Source organism: Bos grunniens, chromosome 10 (assembly GCF_055505025.1).
Source record: "Bos grunniens cultivar Pamir isolate PY7600 chromosome 10, Bosgru_T2T1.0, whole genome shotgun sequence".
Taxonomy (NCBI): Eukaryota; Metazoa; Chordata; class Mammalia; order Artiodactyla; family Bovidae; genus Bos; species Bos grunniens.
Window position 1 is genome coordinate 99,684,564 of NC_141174.1, and position 20,820 is coordinate 99,705,383.

The following is a 20,820-nucleotide window of genomic DNA, read 5'->3' on the forward strand; positions in this document are numbered from 1 at the left end:
CAGCTGATCTGTGGCAGCCTAAATGGAATGAGAATCAGACAGTCTTTGTGGCAACTGTCAAGCGAGTGTATACTCCTTGGTTCTTTGTCTTGTCACAACAATGATTTGGAGCGACAGACATTAAAGCCCTCTGCGCGTCACAGCTCTCAGGTCTTGAACAAACCGTGTCATAGCTCTTAGACAAATCAGTGTTACAGCTCTATTTTATTTAGAAAGCAGCAGGAGAATCCATCCTAAGAAGAAGAGAAGAGAGTGGAGGAGCACGCCAGTGCCCGCGCGGGGTGGGGGTGGGGGTGGGGGGAGGGGGGGGAGAAAGAGAGAGAGAGAGAGAGAGAGAGAGAGAGAACGAACGCAGGAGAGAGAGAGCGCGCGCTTGGCTCCTCCTCCCGCTGGGCCTGCCCTGTGCAAATTGGGCTCAGCCAGGAATGCTGTTCTACCTGAAGTCCTCACTCCAGTCCTTGGACCTTCCTTTGACCTTCCTCTGTTCTATTTTCATGGGCTTTTCTCTTCCTTGTCTTTTAGCCACTGCCATTTTGGACTCCTTTTCCCTATTCTATCTACATAACATTCCCCCCTCAAGAGATGGGAGGCCAATTATTTGGGAATAGGGGCATCAAGGTCTTTCTGGCTACTTCCTGCTGAACTGGGACAGCAAGAGGTATTGTGCCTCCCCCTCTTGCTAGTCTCAGGCCTCAGAGTCCTCATAGCGGTGTCCATCTAAGGGTGAGTTGTATTTTCCATGGTCAGCTGTAGTTTTGTATCTTTGTTGAACTGGGACCACATGTTGTAGCTTGTTGACCTGAACAGAGACAAACAGGTTAGACAATTAATAATGCATGGAACAATCATAAGCAGCATAAATATGGCATGACAAGGACTAGTAGGGGCATTAGCCAATTCCAAATTCACATCGCCAGGATGGCTCAAGTCCCTCCTTGTTCAGGGATCAGAAGATTTATCTCCTGCCTGTTTTTGGAGTATAATCCCTGCCAAGCTATGCTGGCTCTTTAGAGCTATCCTGAGAAATCTTAACCCCAGAAACCAGATTTTGGGGGTGTTCATTAGAATGGCACTCATTGGTAGTCCTGAATAGGTATCTGAGATCTCCTAGGGGCTCACAGGTGTATTGAGTGTCCTCTTCTGTTTTTTCCATGGCTTGACTCATGAGTAGTGAACGCCAGGAGTCATGTCCTGGTACCTTGACTGCTGTGGGGATATAAAGTATTATAGGATAGGGGCTCTTCCATGTGGGCTGGAGTTGAGCCTTTGGGGACCCATCTTTCCAGACTTTAATTAGGACTTGAGCCCCTGGATGGTGATTCCTTAGAATCTTTTGGGTCCTGGTTCATACCCTACAAGCATATATCCTGTTGGAATTGTCCAATGGCCATGGTATAAGACTGGAGGGTCTGAACCTCTGTATCTAGGAAGAGGTCATTGACATAAACAAAAGGTCTCCCATATAGTATCTCATAAGGACTAAGACCAACCTGTTCTTTAGGACCAATAGGGGTGCAGAGGAGGGCTATTGGTAAAGCCTCCTTCCATCCCAGTGAGGTCTCCTGGGTTATCTTTTTTACCGCTGATTTTAAGAATTGGTTGGCCCTTGCTACTTTTCCTGAAGACTGAGGCCTCCACGCACAATGGAGGTAATAAGTAATGCCCAATGCTTTCGAGACTCCTTGGGTGACCTTAGAACTAAATGATGTCCCATTGTCACTTTGGAATGACCTGGGCAGACCAAATCTTGGAATGATTTCATGGAGCAGTTTTTTTTACCACCTCCTCAGCCTTCTCAGTCCAGGTGGGAAAGCCTTCAATCCATCCTGTGAATGTATTTATCATGACTAATAGGTATTTATACCCTTGAGAAAATGGCATCTGGGTGAAGTCCATCTGCCATTCCTCTCCTGGATAGGTCCCATGTCATTGGATGGGCTGGGCCACCTGGGGTCTTTGAGCTCCTTGGAGGTTGTTTAATTGGCAAGTGGGACAAGAGGAGACCACCTGTCTTATAGATGTTTGGAAACCTGTTCCTCTGAAGGAACTTTCTAGTAATTTTTGGAGGGCCTTTTCCCCTAAATGAGTGGTGGCATGTAAGGAGTTAACCAACTTCCATTGGAGGTTCCCAGGCAGAGAAAAGAGTCCCTCCTTTTGGAACCACTGCATATGATCTTCTTGAAAGCCCTCACTCTTAGCTTTAAGAGTCTCACTTTCAGTATATGAAGGAATTTCTGGCAAATTAGTCTGTGGAACTAAGGTGGCAACCCCTATTAGGTCATGGTTCCATAATGCTGCTTTCTTAGCTGCCAGATCAGCTGCTTGGTCCCTTCATGCCACTTCCGTGCTCCCTTTTTGGTGTCCTTTACAGTGGGAGACTGAAACTTCAGTGGGCAGATGGACTACCTCCAAGAGTCTAAGAATTTGATCACCATATTTGATTGGGGACCCTCGGGTGACCAAGTGGCCCCTTTCTTTCCAAATAGCTGCATGTGCATGTAGCACCAGAAAGGCAGACTTGGAGTCAGTATAAATGGCTATTCTTTTTCCTTTTCCCAGCTCTAAAGCTCGAGTCATGAACCTCATTCCATAGTTCATCAGGCACTCTATCTATCAGATCTAGGCCCTTAAATCTATTTCTCACTTCCACTATGTAATCATAAGGGATTGGATTTAGGTCATACCTGAATGGTCTAGTGATTTCCCCTACTTTCTTCTATTTCAGTCTGAATTTGGCAATAAGGAGTTCATGATCTGAGCCACAGTCAGCTCCGGGTCTTGTTTTTGCTGACTGTATAGAGCTTCTCCATCTTTGGCTGCAAAGAATATAATCAATCTGATTTCAGTGTTGATCATCTGGTGATGTCCATGTGTAGAGTCTTCTCTTGTGTTGTTGGAAGAGAGTGTTTGTTATTACCAGTGCATTTTCTTGGCAAAACTCTATTAGTCTTTGCCCTGCTTCATTCCATATTCCAAGGCCAAATTTGCCTGTTACTCCAGGTGTTTCTTGACTTCCTACTTTTGCATTCCAGTCCCCTATAATGAGAAGGATATCTTTTTTGGGTGTTAGTTCTAAAAGGTCTTGTAGGTCTTCATAGAACCGTTCAACTTCAGCTTCTTCAGCATTACTGGTTGGGGCATAGACTTGGATTACTGTGATATTGAATGGTTTGCCTTGGAAATGAACAGAGATCATTCTGTCGTTTTTGAGATTGCATCCAAGTACTGCATTTCAGACTCTTTTGTTGACCATGATGGCTACTCCATTCCTTCTGAGGGATTCCTGCCCACAGTAGTAGATATAATGGTCATCTGAGTTAAATTCACCCACTCCAGTCCATTTGAGTTTGCTGATTCCTAGAATGTCGACATTCCTAGAATGTCTTGCCATCTCTTGTTTGACCACTTCCAATTTGCCTTGATTCATGGACCTGACATTCCAGGTTCCTATGCAATACTGCTCTTTACAGCATCGGACCTTGCTTCTATCACCAGTCACATCCACAGCTGGGTATTGTTTTTGCTTTGGCTCCATCCCTTCATTCTTTCTGGAGTTATTTCTCCACTGATCTCCAGTAGCACATTGGGCCCCTACTGACCTGGGGAGTTCCTCTTTCAGTATCCTATCATTTTGCCTTTTCATACTGTTCATGGGGTTCTCAAGGCAAGAATACTGAAGCAGTTTGCCATTGCCTTCTCCAGTGGACCACATTCTGTCAGATCTCTCCACCATGACCCGCCCATCTTGGGTTGCCCCACAGGCATGGCTTAGTTTCACTGCGTTAGACAAGACTGTGCTCCTGGTGTGATTAGATTGACTAGTTTTCTGTGAGTATGGTTTCAGTGTGTCTGCCTTCTGATGCCCTCTTGCAACACCTTCCGTCTTACTTGGGTTTGTCTTACCTTGGGCGTGGGGTATCTCTTCATGGCTGCTCCAGCAAAGTGCAGCCACTGCTCCTTACCTTGGACGAGGGGTATCTCCTCACCGCTGCCCTTCCTGACCTTCAATGTGGGATAGCTCCTCTAGGCCCTCCTGCGCCCGTGCAGCCACCGCTCCTTGGACATGGGGTTGGTCCTCCCGGCCACCGCCCCTGGCCTCGGGTGTGGGGTAACTCCTCCTGGCCACCACCCCTGACCTCGGACTCAGGGTAACTCCTCTCGTCACTGCCCCTGACCTCGGATGCAGGGTAGCTCCTCTCGGCCGCTCCCCCTGACCTCAGGTGCAGGATAGCTCCTCTCGGCCGTTTCTGTGCCGTCGCAGCCTGGCATTCTCGGCCGCTGCCCCTCACCTCAGATGTGGGGTAACTCCTCTTGGCTGCCGCCCTTCGGGCATGGGGTCCTCCCGGCTTCTGCCCCTGACCTCGGACATGGGATAGCTCCTCTCGGCCGCGCTTAGTGTGCCGGTCGCAGCCGCCTGCGCTTAGTGTGCCAGTCACAGCCACAGGGGACAGGGATCAAGACCATCCCCATGGAAAAGAAATGCAAAAAAGCAAATGGCTGTCTGGGGAGGCCTTACAAATAGCTGTGAAAAGAAGAGAAGCAAAAAGCAAAGGAGAAAAGGAAAGATATAAGCATCTGAATGCAGAGTTCCAAAGAATAGCAAGAAGAGATAAGAAAGCCTTCCTCAGTGATCAAGGCAAAGAAATAGAGGAAAACAACAGAATGGGAAAGACTAGAGATCCCCTTCATAGCCTGCCATAAAATTTGCTAAATATCTGACCAATGCTCACAGTTTTCATTGGCCTGATTCTTGGCACAGAGAAGAGTAGGACAGAAGAACCCCCGCCAGCTTGGGTAACAGCTACTGGGGCCCAGCAGATAGTGCCTTGGGACATACCGAAGAGTAGCCTCTCCAGAGTCCCTCAATTGCGCCACTGCCACCCGTCTGTTCACAGGGGGTTCAAGGAAACAAGAAACAAAAGACTGTAAAGGAATTAAGATTTTGTTAGGCATGTCCCTCCAGCCATAGGAGCGAAGATCCCCTACCTTAACCGGAGGTCTTCTGGAATCTGAGGCTGAGCCACGTGAGCTTTCTGCTGAGTTTGTTTTTCACTATCCCGGTTCCCAGCACGATGGGCCTTCCCCAGAGCTGGGTTTTCTTCGCGTTCCGCTTCTACCGCAGGAGCTTCACTGAGTTGGGCTCCTGCTGTGCTTGGCCTCTTCCGCGCAGAGGTTGTTTCAGCCAGGTTAAATCCGAGTCACAGCACCATAGATGTCCGGCGAGTGTATGCTTCTCAGTTCTTGTCTCGTCACAACAATGATTTGGAGCGACAGACAGCTCTCGGGTCTTGAACAAACCGTGTCATAGCTCTTAGACAAATCAGTGTTACAGCTCTATTTTATTTAGAAGACAGCAGGAGAATCCAACCTCGAAGAAGAGAAGAGAGTGGAGGAGTATGCCAGCACGCACACGGGGGAAGGGGGTAGAGAGAGAGAGTGTACACACACAGGAGAGAGAGAGAAAGAGCATACACACGTGGGAGAGAGAGAGCGAGAGAGCACTGGACTCCTCCTTTTATATGTTTTCTTCCTGCTGGGCCTGCCCTATGCAAATTGGGCTTAGCCAGGAGTGCTGTTCTACCTCAAGTCCTCACTCCAGTCCTCGCAACTTCCTCTGACCTTCCTCTGTTCTATTTTCATGGGCTTTTCCCTTCCTTGTCTTTTAGTCACCGCCATTTTGGACTCCTTTTCCCTATTCTAATGCTCAAAATTCTCCAAGCCAGGCTTCAGCAATACGTGAACCATGAACTTCCAGACGTTCAAGCTGGTTTTAGAAAAGGCAGAGGAACCAGAGATCAAATTGCCAACATCTGCTGGATCATGGAAAAAGCAAGAGAATTCCAGAAAAACATCTATTTCTGCTTTATTGACTATGCCAAAGCCTTTGTGCAGATCACAATAAACTGTGGAAAATTCTGAAAGAGATAGGAATACCAGACCACCTGACCTGCCTCTTGAGAAACCTACATGAAGGTCAGGAAGCAACAGTTAGAACTGGACATGGAACAACAGACTGGTTCCAAATAGGAAAAGGAGTATGTCAAGGCTGTATATTGTCACCCTGCTTATTTAACTTATATGCAGAGTACATCATGAGAAACGCTGGTTTAGAAGAAGCACAAGCTGGAATCAAGATTGCCAGGAGAAATATCAATAACCTCAGATATGCAGATGACACCACCCTTATGGCAGAAAGTGAAGAGGAACTAAAAAGCCTCTTGATGAAGGTGAAAGAGGAGAGTGAAAATATTGTCTTAAAGCTCAACATTCAAAAAAAGCTCAACATTCAGAAAACGAAGATCATGGCATCCGGTCCCATCACTTCATGAGAAATACATGGGGAAACAGTGGAAACAGTGTCAGACTTTATTTTGGGGGGGCTCCAAAATCACTGCAGATGGTGATTGCACCCATGAAATTAAAAGACGCTTACTCCTTGGAAGGAAACTTATGACCAACCTAGATAGCATATTCAAAAGCAGAGACATTGCTTTGCTAACAAAGGTCTGTCTAGTCAAGGCTATGGTTTTTCCAGTAGTCATGTATGGATGTGAGAGTTGGACTGTGAAGAAAGCTGAGCACCGAAGAATTGATGCTTTTGAACTTGATGTTGGAGAAGACTCTTGAGAGTCCCATGGACTGCAAGAAGATCCAACCAGTCCATTCTAAAGGAGATCAGTCCTGGGATTTCTTTGGAAGGAATGATGCTAAAGCTGAAACTCCAGTACTTTGGCCACCTCACGCGAAGAGTTGACTCATTGGAAAAGACTCTGATGCTGGGAGGGATTGGGGGCAGGAGGAGAAGGGGACGGCAGAGGATGAGATGGCTGGATGGCATCACCGACTCAATGGACATGAGTTTGAGTGAACTCCGGGAGTTGGTGATGGACAGGGAGGCCTGGCGTGCTGCAATTCATGGGGTCGCAAAGAGTAGGACACCACTGAGCAACTGAACTGAACTGAACTGAACACAACCATACATATGCCAGGTAGGAATGCAGGTTTCCTGGAAAGGGCAGCGGCTGGGAGCTGGAGTTTAGGGATTGTGAAGCAATCCCAGTGCAAGGGCTGCTGTTGACTGTGGAGAGACGGACCGAGGGGATGTGAGGGAGGAGATCGTGGTGGGAAATGCCTGTGGAGGAAAGCCAGGAGGCCATGGAAGCAAGGCGATACTGCTGATACTTCTCTCTCCACATGCCAGCATCGGCAGCTGAACAACAGAGGCTGGCCCATCAAACGCCTGACTACAGAACTACAGAGCAGGACCCCACTCATTGTGCTCCTTTCAGTGACTGATGCACCGAACTACAAAGCAGGACCCCACCCAGGGTGGCCCTCTAAGTGCCTGAAGCCCGAACAACAGAGATGGACCCCAGGCAAGAGATCCCTCTAAGTGTCTGAATGGGGGGAGCTACGGAGAAAGACTGGCCAAAGAGGCCTCCTGATCACCAGCTACAAGAGGCTGGAAAAAAGCCTCTGATCGGGCCATAACTCCTGCCGCGGAGGCAGTCCGTGTCCCTGCACACTTGGCGCCGCCAGGGTCCCCCCAAGACAAGCAGCTGCACCACCTTCACGCTCAACCCTCACTGGGGCAGAGCTGCCACAGGCAAAAAAAAAAAAAGTCTTGTGTTTATACGTGCAGGGTCGCTTTAGTTCTGTCCAACTCTTTGCGACCCTGTAGACTGTGGCTTGCCAGGCTCCTCTGTCAGAGAGGGGTTCTCCAGGCAGGAATACTGTAGCATATTGGCCAATACTGGTTGCCATACCCTTCTAGAGCGCTATATTTCCTGCTGCCCTAGCTGCCAACCCCCCTGAGTACCTGGTACTGCCAGAACCCCTGCAACCCAGGCAGCTGCACCACCTCCACCCCTGGCCCTCACAGGGGAAACCCAAGTCCTCCAGGGCAGCCTCAGGACCTAAACCCCATGCAGAGGTGGAAATAACACCACAGGTGAAACCCAGGGGCAGTGTGGCTAGGAAGAAGACCCAAAACCTTCCCACCAGCTGTACAAGCTGCAGATTACATCCACACAATCAACTAGGCAGACTCCGTGCCTATGGAATATATAAAAGGCCACTGAGAGCTCCCACAGAGAAAACGTGCTAGCTCTGATAGCTGTGGACACTGGAGGCAAGAACACACAGGAGTAGGACCAGATGAGAATCTGAGCTGCCCCACAGCAGGTCCATGATCAGCACAGGAGGGCATCCTAGGGAGGCAAGGTGGACTGGGATTCCCAGTGTGAGAAAGGACTCCGACAGCAGTGACTCAAGATAAACCTTTATTATTGTCAGTTTTTGACTTGTTCTGTACATTCACTTGGATTTTTTTTAACCTTTTTTGCCCCCTCTGTTGTAGGTGTCAATTTTATTGGCACTAAGAAATCCAATTAAGCTTTTAAGCTTTTTTTTTTTTTTCCTCAGTCATATTTTTTATTTTTGTCATAAACCTCTGCCTCTATGTTGGGTTTTTGCAGTTCTGTGGAGTTTAACTCTTTTTTTCTCTTTTCTCTTTTTTTAATTTTTAATTTTTTAACCTATTATACTTTTTCTACATCTATTCCTTCATCTGCTTTTCCTATTATTCTTTTCCTCTTGCAGTTAATCTTTAACATATATAAATCTTTACCTCTATTTAACTTTGCACATGTATTGTTTTCTTTCTCTCCTTTCCTCTCAACGTATTTGTTAGTTTTATTTTCATTGCTTTATTTCCCAGTTGGCACTTTGCTTTAGCTTTTCCAGTTTGTGCTTTAGTTAGTTTTGTTCTGGTAGATATAATTTTTGGTTTCCTTTTTTCGCTGGGTCAATCTGTTGTATTTAATTTTTGCTGGACTGTTTTGATTTTGCTTATGGATATATATGTATATGTGTTTATTCAGTCACACTTTCCTTGTTATCAACCTCTGTCTCTACATTAGGCTTTGCAGTTCTGTGGAGTTTCCCTTTTTTTCCCCTTTTTGCTTTCTTCTTCCATTTTTTCCTCTTTCCTCTCTTTCCTAATTTTAATTTTTTAAACCTATTATATGTTTCTACATGTATTCCTTCATTTGCCTTTCCTACTGTTCTTTTCCCCTTGAAGTTAATCTTTAATGTATATAAATCTTCTTTATCTGCCTCTATTTAACTTTTAATATCTATTCTTTCTTTCTTTCCTTTCCTCTCAACATATTTGTTAGTTTTGTTTTCATTGCTTTATTCCCTACTTGGCACCTTGCTTTAGTTTTGTTTTCTGGTTTGTGCTTAAGTTAGTTTTGTTCTTAACTGGTAAATATAATTTTTTATTTGCTTTGTTTGCTGGATCAATCTACTGTACTTTATTTTTGTTGGACTTTTTCACTTCGCTCATAGGTGTATATGTATATGTGTATATTCCATTATTTTAATTATTATCTGCCTGATTTTGTAACTGCCATTTGTATGGGATTCATCTTTGATTTCTCATTTTTGGATATTTGTTTTACTCTCCCTTAATGCCATAAAAAACCACTTCTGGAATCTTTGTTCCTGACCAAAGACAAAACCCTGAGCCTTTGGAGTGGGAGCACTGACTCCAAGACCTAGACTACCAGAGAACTCACCCTGCTGCTGCTGCTGCTAAGTCGCATCAGTCATGTCCGACTCTGTGCGACCCCATAGATGGCAGCTAACCAGGTTCCCCCGTCCCTGGGATTCTCCAGGCAAGAACACTGGAGTGGGTTGCCATTTCCTTCTCCAATGCATGAAAGTGAAAAGGCAATGGCACCCCACTCCAGTACTCTTGCCTGGAACTCACCCTGGGGAGTATCAAATAGTGAGAACTCACACAAAGGAAATCACTTTATTACAAGACCCAGCATCACCCAACCACCAGTAGCACCCTATGCAGGACGCCTCATCTAAACAACAAACAAACAAACAAAAAAAATACAAACCCAATCATCAGCAGACAGGAGTATCACCTCACTCAGCCTTGCCCATCAGAGGAACAACCTCAGCAAATTTAAGGAAATTGAAATTGTATCAAGCATCTTCTCAGAACCACAATGCTATGAGACTAGATATCAATTACAAGAAAAAAAAGTGTAAGAAACACAAACACATGGAGATTACACAACACGTTTCTAAATAACCAACAGGTTACTGAAGAAATCAAAAGGGAAATAAAAAACTTTCTAGAAACAAATGACAACGAGAACACAACAACTCAAAATCTGCGGGATGCAGCAAAAGCAGTCCTAAGAGGGATGTTGATAGCAGTACAATCCTACCTCAAGAAACAAGAAACACATGGAAAAGACAGCCTACCTTTACACCTAAATCAACTGGAAAAAGAAGAAAATAAATAAATAAATAAAAACCCAATGTTAGTAGAAGGAAAGAAATCATAAAGACCTGAGCAGAAATAAATGAAAAACAAATGAAGGAAACGATAGTAAAGGTTAATAAAATACAAGTATTCTGTTTATAAAAATAAATCACAGTAAATAAGAACCCCTAGTCATTAAAATTTAGCCTTGAGGTGGAATCATGCACGCAGGAACATCAGGGCATGTCTAGAGACATGTGCCCTTCACACTCGCTCACCCCCATCGGGGACAGGCCTCTGACTGCTACCTGCACTGATGTATGGGGAGAGGTCTGCTGACACTTCTGGGATAGAGGCAGCTGCTGCCATGAGGACACAGGTCTGTAGTTATTCCTCTCTGCCCCCAAAGGACTGAGCTTGACTGAGAATGCAGCACACGTGGAGCGGACAGAGCTGCCGTATGCAAATAATTCTGTCCCGTTTCCACTATTTAATCCTCGACGTAAGCTATTGAGCATTCCACTAGGACATATCAGTCAATCATCTACATGCCAGTTTGGAGGTCAGTTGAACTCTCTGTCTCAACTGTAAAATTCCTAAATGACACACGTGTAAAAGATATTTGAGGCTGAGGAGGTTTTGCTTTAGCAAACGATGGCCTGCCAAGCTGTAACTCCAGCAGAACTCCCCACAATGGGAACATGTGAACCTGATACAAAGCTGCCCTGTGGCTATAATTCGTGTGTAGCAATAGGCTGTCATCCATCACCTGCATCCCTCATTTTAGCATCTACTCTCCTACTACAGCAGCACTAGGTAATGTATTGTTTTCTAGAGTTGTCATAACAAGTCACCAAAAACAATGGAAATTTACTCTCTCACAATTTTAGAAGTCCAAAATCAAGATGCTGGCAGGCCACACTCCCTCCAGAGGGTCTAGGGTCCACTCCTTGCCTCTCCCAGACTCTGGGCATTCCTGGGCTTGCGGGTATATCACTCGTACCTCTGCCTCCATGGTCACAAGGCCTTTCTTCCCTTATTTGTCTAATCTGCCCACCTCTTAAAAGGTCACTTGGCATTGGATTTAGGGCCCATCCAGGGCTTCCCTAATAGCTCAGTTGGTAAAGAATCTGTCTGCAGTACAGGAGACCTGGGTTCGATTCCTAGATCAGAAAGATTCCCTGGAGAAGGAAATGGTAACCCACTCCAGTATTCTTGCCTGGAGAATCCCATGGACAGAGGAGCCTGGCAGGCTACAGTCTATGGGGTCACAAGAGTCAGACACGACTTAGTGACTAAACCACCAAACCGCAGATAAGCCAAGATGATCTCCCCACTCGTCATCTTTAATTTCACCTTCAAAGACTCTTTTTTTCCAAATAAAGTACCATAGGAAATGGACATATGTTTTGGGGTGCCACTACTGAGCCCACCACCAGTCACTAATGTCGTTTAAAGCCTGTCACAGATCGTAAAAGATCTTCTTGAGGAAATACTCTGACATGGTGGTTCCCAAACTCTGCTTACACACTAGAGTCATGTGGAAAAGTCCTAACACCCTGCTGGCACCCCCAGGCCAAACAAACTGCAATGTTGGAGGAGAATCAGGCATCAGCAGTTTCTAAAGATGCCCCAGGTCATTCTAATGTGCTACAAGATTTGGAAACCACTGCTTTCATAGCAGTTCTTTGTTTCATATGTTTTCACTATCTTCAAGTTCAAAACGATCCAGTTTTACTTTTTTCTGCATGCTTATTAAACTTTCCCTTGTGGTTATCTGTATTAAAATGAAGCCTTTTATAAAAACAAAAGAATATTTTATTGAATATATGGTTATGTTTTCCTATTGATTGTGCTCTGAGATCTTAGGACCTGATCTTACCCCAGAGATCCACAAATCTGCTGGTCTTTGCCTCAGAATACATATTTCTGCCAAAGGCAAAAACAAGCTGCTTCGGATTTAATTCCTTTGAGTAGATCATTGAACCCACTGGAAATCCATATCATTTTAAATAATTGCTCTAAAAAGAATGATTAAACATTTAGAGCTTTAAGGTCTATAAAGTATTAACCTCAGAGAATAAAGGAAGAGATGGGGTTTTAACGGAATCTAGATATGAGTATGGAAAAGAGGTACTCATGGTTTGGAGTACTTTCAAGTGAGGTCCATGATCTTAGAGAGGATCAGAATAGTATTTGTCCTGAGACATGCTAAGTTGATCTTTACAAAGAGAAGTTCACCTTGAGCCACATATGTGGTCAAATTAGCTCTTAGATATTGAAACCAGAGACCACCTTTCCATTTGTATTCATCTTTTCATTTTTATTATTAACTTCTTATCAAACTTGCCAAAATTCCAGTGAAATATTTTAAGTAAAAATATTTCCCAGTATATATCTCTCTTCACACTAAATCTTAAAGTTCTCCACAAGGATACAGCCAAAAGTTGCATGATTCAAAAGTTCAGAACAGAGAAGAACACAGCTTGTACTTTACCAAAGGAAGCATTTACATTTTATCCATTTATATTACTGCAAGTGATTTTTTCCTGTGATATAAGTTTGAACCCCAGAATAAGGTATTTATCAACATAGTTCACTTTAATATGTATTTATAGTCTAATAAGATTCTTTTCACTTGGTATACCCACATTTGATAAAGAGTTTAATAAATCCCATATGCTATACTCTCTGTCTCCCAAGATCTTATAGCCAAAAGACATAGAAGGGCACAGATCAAAATGATTAAGCAAATACCTACTTAATGCCTACTTTATGCAATGCATTTTTCTAGGAATAAGATACCAGAGTTCTGATGCCATTCCCAGGCTGCAGAGATTTTGCTTGGCCTTCGTTGAAGACTAGGACTTGGACAAAGAGAGCTGCTAAGTAAGAAAATCAATAGGAGGAAAGGAGCACTGATACCAAAGTACTGCCAGGGGAGCAGATATTTGGTCATTGTTGGTAATTAATTGCACCCCAGCTTTCCTTTGGAGATTGACTCCTTTTTCACTCTCAGTCTGCCACAGTTTACAGATCCTGACAGAAGACACAAAACTCTTGGGTCAGAGTAAAAACACTTGGCTACTCATAGCAACAGCAGTCACCAGAGTACTTGCATTTTCTTGTGTCAGCTCCCTGGGCCCTGGTTCCTGGAAGGCAATGCAAAGACAGTCAAGGGACACCTGCATATACAGCAGGGTGAGTTGCAGGAACCTTAGCTTTTTTACAAGGACAGTAAGCTTGCCTCTCATTTGCTTCAGAGGGGGACACTGTCTCTGTCTTCCAAGGCTGTTTGCTATACAAATGTGAACAAACAACAAAGTGTGTTGTTCACCACCCTAGTTCCATTCGGGTTAAGTGGTGACCCACTGCTGACCCACAGTGCACTCTGAGAGGAAACTGAGATAACGGCATGAGGCATTCTGTGCTTTGGACAAGGAGGTCCCTTATACAGTTAGATGTGTATCTGACCCCAGGTTCTTGCATCTCCTCATTCATAGAAAAGCACTAAAGTCATTCACCTGAGATATCTGTTTTTGGTGGTTAGCAATAATCTTTTGTCAAGATGTATGCTTGACTGTACATATTCCCTAGCCAAAAGTCAGGTATAAACTGGTTTCTCCCCTACCTTTTCAGAGCAGTTTCCTCAGAGCTAAGTCATTGCCTCTTGGGCTACAGTCTTCAGGAATAAAATTTAAAATAATAAAATAATTAAATTTAAAATTCACAACTCTTAAGCTGTGTATTTTCCTTTAAGTCAAGACAAAAACTGAAAGCAAAACAAAGTCACTCAGTGCTTCTGCTCAAAAGAAATACAGAAATGCATGAGACACAAGGAGAACTGTCTGCTAACATACACAGTTTTTGTTTTTCACTTCATTCTTCTCAAGAAGTATACTGAGTATCACTTCAGTCAGTTCAGTCACGTCCCACTCTTTGCGACCCCATGGACTGCAGCACGCCAGGCCTCCCTGTCCATCACCAACTCCTGTGGTTTACTCAAACTCACGTCCATTGAGTCGGTGATGCCATCCCACCATTTCATCCTCTGTCGTCCCCTTCTCCTCCTGCCCTCAGTTTTTCCCAGCATCAGGGTCTTTTCCAGTGAGTCAGTTCACATGCAACCACTCAATTCAAAACTGCTAGTCATCTGGAGCTTGTTTCCTTAATTTCCGAGCAAAAAGTAAGGACCAGAATATCTACATTATGTGTCGTATTTAGCAAGGACTCAGAAATGCACAGAAGCCTCACTGAGAAAGTTGGTCTGATACAACAGTCCCCAAATTCTAACCCCTGAGAGAGGGCTTTGGATTTCACAGTGATAGACAGTACACAGCCATTTTAAGAAATCATCTGTTTTTTACTCGTGTGTAAAGAACAATGTCTTCTGATCTTTGGTAAATAATCTAGCTCAGTTGCCAGTCTACTTTCAAACTATCTCATTTCAAAGATTAGTATGCAAAATGAAAGCAAAAACAACATTTTCCTCATTCCTTTTGTCTGAAAACAAAGTGAAACTTTTTTGTTTGAGAGAGGTGGTTTAATTACAAATAAAAGGAATTTCTACACAGTGTGGGGGAAAACTGAGGGAGCTCATCCCCTTTAAGAAATTATGTCAGTGAATTTTTTCAGATTAGAAAAACCCATGGGTAAGAAATGCAAAATAAAAAAAAAGAAAAAGAAATGCAAAATAAGTTATGCGTGCTAGTTCGCTTCAGTCGTGTCTGACTCTTTATGGCCCCATGGACTGTAGCCCGTCAGACTCCTCTGCCCATGGGATTCTCCAGGCAAGAATACTGGAATGGGTTGCCATTCCCTTCTCCAGGGTATCTCCCTGACCCAGGGGTTGAACCTGGGTCTCTTATGTATCCTGCATTGGCAGATGAGTTCTTTACCACTGAGCCACCTGGGAAGCCCAAAACAAGTTATACAGAACACTTAAATATTAAGGGAAATTATACCGAACCATGAAATGAGCTCTAATGTGACATTAAATATACACATACTAAGCTAATTCATAACTGGTTTCTTAAGTCTTACGATCATATTCTGATCTCTGAAAGTGGAATTTAGTATGATGAAACACAATGGAATTCTTCTTAATGAACTACTCATATTGTAGTCTTTTTTTCTGCTCTTTTTTAACCAGGTAAAAGGATGATTCACTATCAACTAAAGAATCTGAAGATTTAGAATAAAGTTGCTACCAAATATACAAACTCAGGACACTCAAGAGGTATGCCCCATAGAGAAGCTCCCCTAGCAAGACCTCTATGATTTATTCCTAGACAGTTCTCAAGTTCGTTTTCACATAAGGCAATAGAGAGTCCCTATTTTTAAGTGAAAGTGAATATTTATGAGCACTTATTGTGCATGCAAGTATGCTCAGTCACTTCCAACTCCTTGTGACCCGATGGACTATAGCCTGCCAGCCTCTTCTATCCATGAAATTTCCCAGGCAAGAATATTGGAGTGGGCTGTCATTTCCTACTCCAGGGGATCTTCCTGACTCAAGGATCGAACTCACATCTTTTGCGTCTCCAGCGTTGGCAGGTGGATTCTTTACCACTGAGCCACTTATTAAAGTGAAGCACTTATTAAATATTACACATATTAACCCATGTGTCTGAAAGCCACCCTTTGAAGATGTTTGATCCTTCCCATGTTCAGATGGGGACACAGATGCAACCTGGCCAAGTTCCAGTGCAGGGAATGGTGTAGTCTGGAATTGAGCCCAAAGCCTGCACTCTCACCTCTACACCCACTGCCCTTAGGAACAGTAACCCATATTCCATACCGAGTGGACAGCAGTCAGAATCAACCCTCAAGGTATTCAGCATTTTCACAATACATTTCTAGAATTTAAAAATGTCAAGGGTTTTCTCACTTCAATTTGTTGTGGCTGTCATTTGTCATACTATATACTTAAAGAGTTTTTATTGATTTATTAAGGCTGTCAATTTCCCACCCTTGGTTGAGATAGGCAGCAAAAATGCACATTTTTAAAATCTTGCCTATAACTCTTCTAAAGTGCTGACACACCCATGAGCTAGTAGCAGAAGGAAGGCATTTACATTTCAGTCCGATCTAGTAATCTGTCTGTCTGAGATCATACTCTGAAGTATCTCTTGAAGAAACTCATTGATCCCTCCTGGGATCATACTGGAGATACAGACAAACATCTACTGGGACTCTCAGGCTCAGGCCAAGGCCAGATTTTCAGAACTCCTCCATCCACCACCCTTGTCCTCAGATGGGGCGCTGCTCATGGCAATGGACAAAAGGATCTAATAATCTGAGTGGTGTCCTCTTGCTTCTCTGACCTCTAGATCAACTGAACTAGTCAGACTGGTCACTTGTCCCTCTGCCAACACTTACAACAGAAATACACACCTGGTATAGTTTGTAGCTTGGTGTCTTTGGCTTCTTGTGGGCCTAGCATTACTTGTTGGCTTACTTGGCCCCTGGAAGTGTGTGTCTCTTGTATGATCCTGGCCCACGGGTTCTGCCTTGCAGTCTTCAGCTACATGGTAACTTCCTCCCACTCTCCCCTATTCACACCTAGAACAAATGGCAAAATTTTCTGTCATTCCTAAAGAATATTGGAAGCATCTGGTTCTTGTCTAGGCCATGAACCAAAGGTGAGTGAGAAAACTAAGCTTAGCCCCTCTTTCACAACTAAAACCACTAAGTCACCAAGTTTAATTTAATGTTGTCTCTCCCACAAATTGGGGCTTCCCAGGTGGCACAGTGGTAAAGAATCCACCTGCCAGTGCAGGAGATGTGGGTTCGATCCCTGGGTCAGGAAGACCCCCTGGAGAAGGAAATGGCAACCCACTCCAGTATTCTTGCCTGGGAAATTCCATAGACAGAGGAGCCTGGTAGTCCATGGGATCAGAAAAGAGTCAGACACAACTTAGAGACTAAACAACAACAACTTTCTTAAATTAGGTTGTAACTTACAAAAATTAATCCCCTTACTCTCACACCAAAATGCCAATCAGGGACATAGGTCCCTGATCTTGTCATTTCCTTTAGATTATTTAACATATTTTAGCCCAGAGAGGAGAGACTGGGATGTCTCTCATTCTCTACCGTCAACTTAAAAAATATTCACAACATAAAAGTTGAGGGTAATCTTTCATTTGGCAGGAGTTTTGGGGGCTTCAAGCCTGGAAGGTAGCATCTCAAGTCACATTGAGAGTACTGTTCTGAGGAGTCGAAGGGGGAGCTAGGATATATATGAGTTTCACAACAAAGGTCAGGTAATCAGAACATCAATAGATGACTGTTAAAGAAAACCAGAAACTGCAAGTTAAAGAATGCAGTGCTTTTCTATGTACGGGAAGATGCAAGAGTCTGGGTTTACTGAAATCATCCCTCTGATATGCACCTCAGCTATTTGTGACCAGTATCCTATGTTTTTGTATCCTGAGGTTCCTCAGGGTTCAGCCGTTGGGAGTGGTTGCAGTCTGATGCCTGCTAGATGGCAAGTGTTCCTTCTTTGCTGAGTTCTCCCAGGCTCAGTAGTTCTCCACAGGCTGTGGCTGCAGCCACTAATGACTATGATATCTTTTGTTTACTGATATGGCAGGAAATACTCCATTCCTCACTATTTACTCTATCTCTCTCCTCCATCTTTATTCCATAACCCCTCATGACAAGAGGATTTCATTTCATCCTTGAGGCCATATGCCTCATGGAATAGTCACAGACGGGCATTTATTTTTGTTTACCTTTATTGTAGAAACTCTGATACTCTAATCCAAACCCCCCTTGCTTTGCTCTTGATGTGCTAAATTTGAGAAAATTGTCTCTTCCTCAATAAAGTTTGTCCTACAAGCCTGTTGCCTTAATGCAAAATCCTGTTTCATATGGCAGAAATTGAATGTGAATTCCTTCTTTCTCTTTATATTCCTACTGTAACAATCCTATAAGTTCATCCCCACCATCAGCCATATGAATCCTTCAGGCTGTAGAAGAAAAATACATGCAAGGAGACAAAAAAGAAAAATACAACACATTTTTAAGACTATTACCCCAGTTGCACTCATGTTTAACATCAATAAGTATGTGCATATTTTCCATTATTCTTACATGCAAATATTGCTTCTACTTTTTTAAAAACATGTTTTCACACAGCAGAAACTAATGCAACAATGTAAAGCAACTGTACTCCAATACCTATGTAAAACTGTCTGATACATAAATTAAGTTCATTAAAGCCCCTGAGGTTAAAAAAAAAAAAAAAAAGTTTTCTTATTCAATCTTGAAGACATCCTTTTATAACATATGCCACTCATGAGCTATTAAATTGACCTTTCTCTTGATTAATAGTGGATCTGGGTCAGAAAGATACCCTGGTGGAGGGCATGGCAACCCACTGGCAATCCAGTATTCTTGCCTGGAGAATCCCATGGACAGAGGAGCCTGGTGGAGTAGAGTCCATAGGGTCGCAAAGACTCAGACAGAACTGAAGTGACTGAGCACACATTGCACATATATACGTCTTTACTACTAAGATAAAACTACAAGGGATAATTACCATAATGTCAGAAAGTGCTCTTCATTTTATTTCCATCATTTAGCAGCAGTTTGCTTAGGTATCACTTCATTTCTGAGAAACCTTTACCATGGTCACTGTCATTTTACAGTATGTTTAGTTGTGTGGACATTCAGGGGTGATAAACTATCTTCCCATTTTCTCCTGGTGTCAGCGACAACAGCAAGCCAGAAGCAAATGCCTAAGATCTCAGCTCTCCTGAAGACAGAAAAGGGAATACAACACGCCAAACAGAAGCAGTGTGATCCATGTAACTAACCATCCAGGAAGTGCAAATAAAAACTGCAGTGAGATCACCGCATGCTGTCAGAATGGCTAGTGGCAAAAAGACAACAAACCATAAATGTTGGCAAAAATGCGGAGAAAAAGGGAGCCCAGGTACACTGCTGATGGTCATGTAAACTGGCACAACCACTGTGGAAAAGTATGGAAATTCCTCTAAAAATTAAAAACAGAACTAGCTTATGATCTAGCAGTTTCACTTCTGAGTATTTATCCAGAGAAAAATGAAAACACCAATTCAAAAAGATACCCACCACCCCTGTATTGACTGCAGCATTATTCACAGAAACAAAGGCAGAGAACCCAAGTGCCCATCAGTAGATGAATAAAGATCACGTGCTCCTGGAACCAGAGATAGAAAATGTACAAAAATCCTTAAATTTATGTAAGGTCTCTATCACACGTTAGCCCATTGCCCAAGGAAATAGGCTCACGCCGCGCTCCGCTAGAAGACCGCCTCTGCAAGGTCTTCCGAGCCAGCCCCCGTGACGCTCCCGCCCGGGAGGCTCACCAGCGAGATGGCCACTGCGCTCGGTCAGGTCTGCAACCAGATGCCAGACCTTTGTGCGTCGTGTCCACTGGAGCTGCGCCACCAGAAGCGACCACTACCGCTCCTGCTGCTCCCTGGTACGGGGCTGCGCTGAGTCGTGCGGGCGGATCTCTGCACCCCAAGCTGCCCAACCATGGCCAACGCCCAGGTCTAGGGTGTCCTGCATCTTTGGAAGAACACCACGCTGAAAAGAGGCTCCAAATCCGGTACTGCAGGTGGTGCCGGTTGCCCTGCGGCATCCGCCTCATCGTCCCCAGAAGCAGGCAATTTATGTTGATTAAACTACCCCCCGCCCAACAAACGTCAATAATATCGGTTAGGATTAGGAAAGTCAAACCAACCAACACGTTCAAAAGCTGATTGGCAGCGTACTACTCAGAAAGATTTTGTCATCAGAGAAACCTTTGAAACTAGCTTTAATTCATGAATTCTGTGCTTCAGAGTGGCAGGCCGGGCCCACTTTTTCTAGTCAAGGAGTTGAGAATATCCTCATTTCTATCCTGCTGGGACATTCTTCAAGGATGAAAACACTAACCCAAATAAGAATACATAATGCCTCAACCCCAAATTGTAGACGTGTAGCTTTTCACGGTAACAACACTAAGCTCTCAAACAGATGTTTGCGCTCTCGTATTCATAGCCGCAGCATTCACAATAGCCAAGAGACCAAAGCAAACCAAGCATCTATTGACAGACGCATTAACAAATTACGGTGATGCATATACATGTGTTTATATTTGTATACACACACACATACACAAACTGGAATATTATTTACCCTTAAAAACAAAGGAAATTGTGACACACGCTACAACATGGATACACCTTAAAAACATGAAACAGGCCAGCCACAAAAGGACAAATATTGTATGATTCCACTTCTATGAAGTATCTGCTGCTGCTGCTGCTGCTAAGTTGCTTCAGTCGTGTCTGACTCTGTGCGACCCCAGAGACGGCAGCCCTCCAGGCTCCCCAGTCCCTGGTATTCTCCAGGCAAGAACACTGGAGTGGGTTGCCATTTCCTTCTCCAATGCAGGAAAGTGAAAAGTGAAAGTGAAGTCGCTCAGTCGTGTCCGACTCTTAGCGACCCCATGGACCGCAGCCTACCAGGCTCCTCTGTCCATGGGATTTTCC

General features: G+C 44.0%; 1 long non-coding RNA gene across 1 annotated transcript; it reads right to left on the reverse strand.

The window, feature by feature from the left end:
* Window positions 1-318: 318 nt before the first annotated feature.
* On the reverse strand, window positions 319-19,959 carry LOC147365489 (uncharacterized). Its single transcript, XR_015135595.1, has 3 exons — window positions 19,648-19,959; window positions 16,685-16,852; window positions 319-799 (listed from the first exon to the last, which is right to left on the reverse strand). It is a non-coding gene; the product is annotated as an uncharacterized LOC147365489 (long non-coding RNA).
* Window positions 19,960-20,820: the final 861 nt, after the last annotated feature.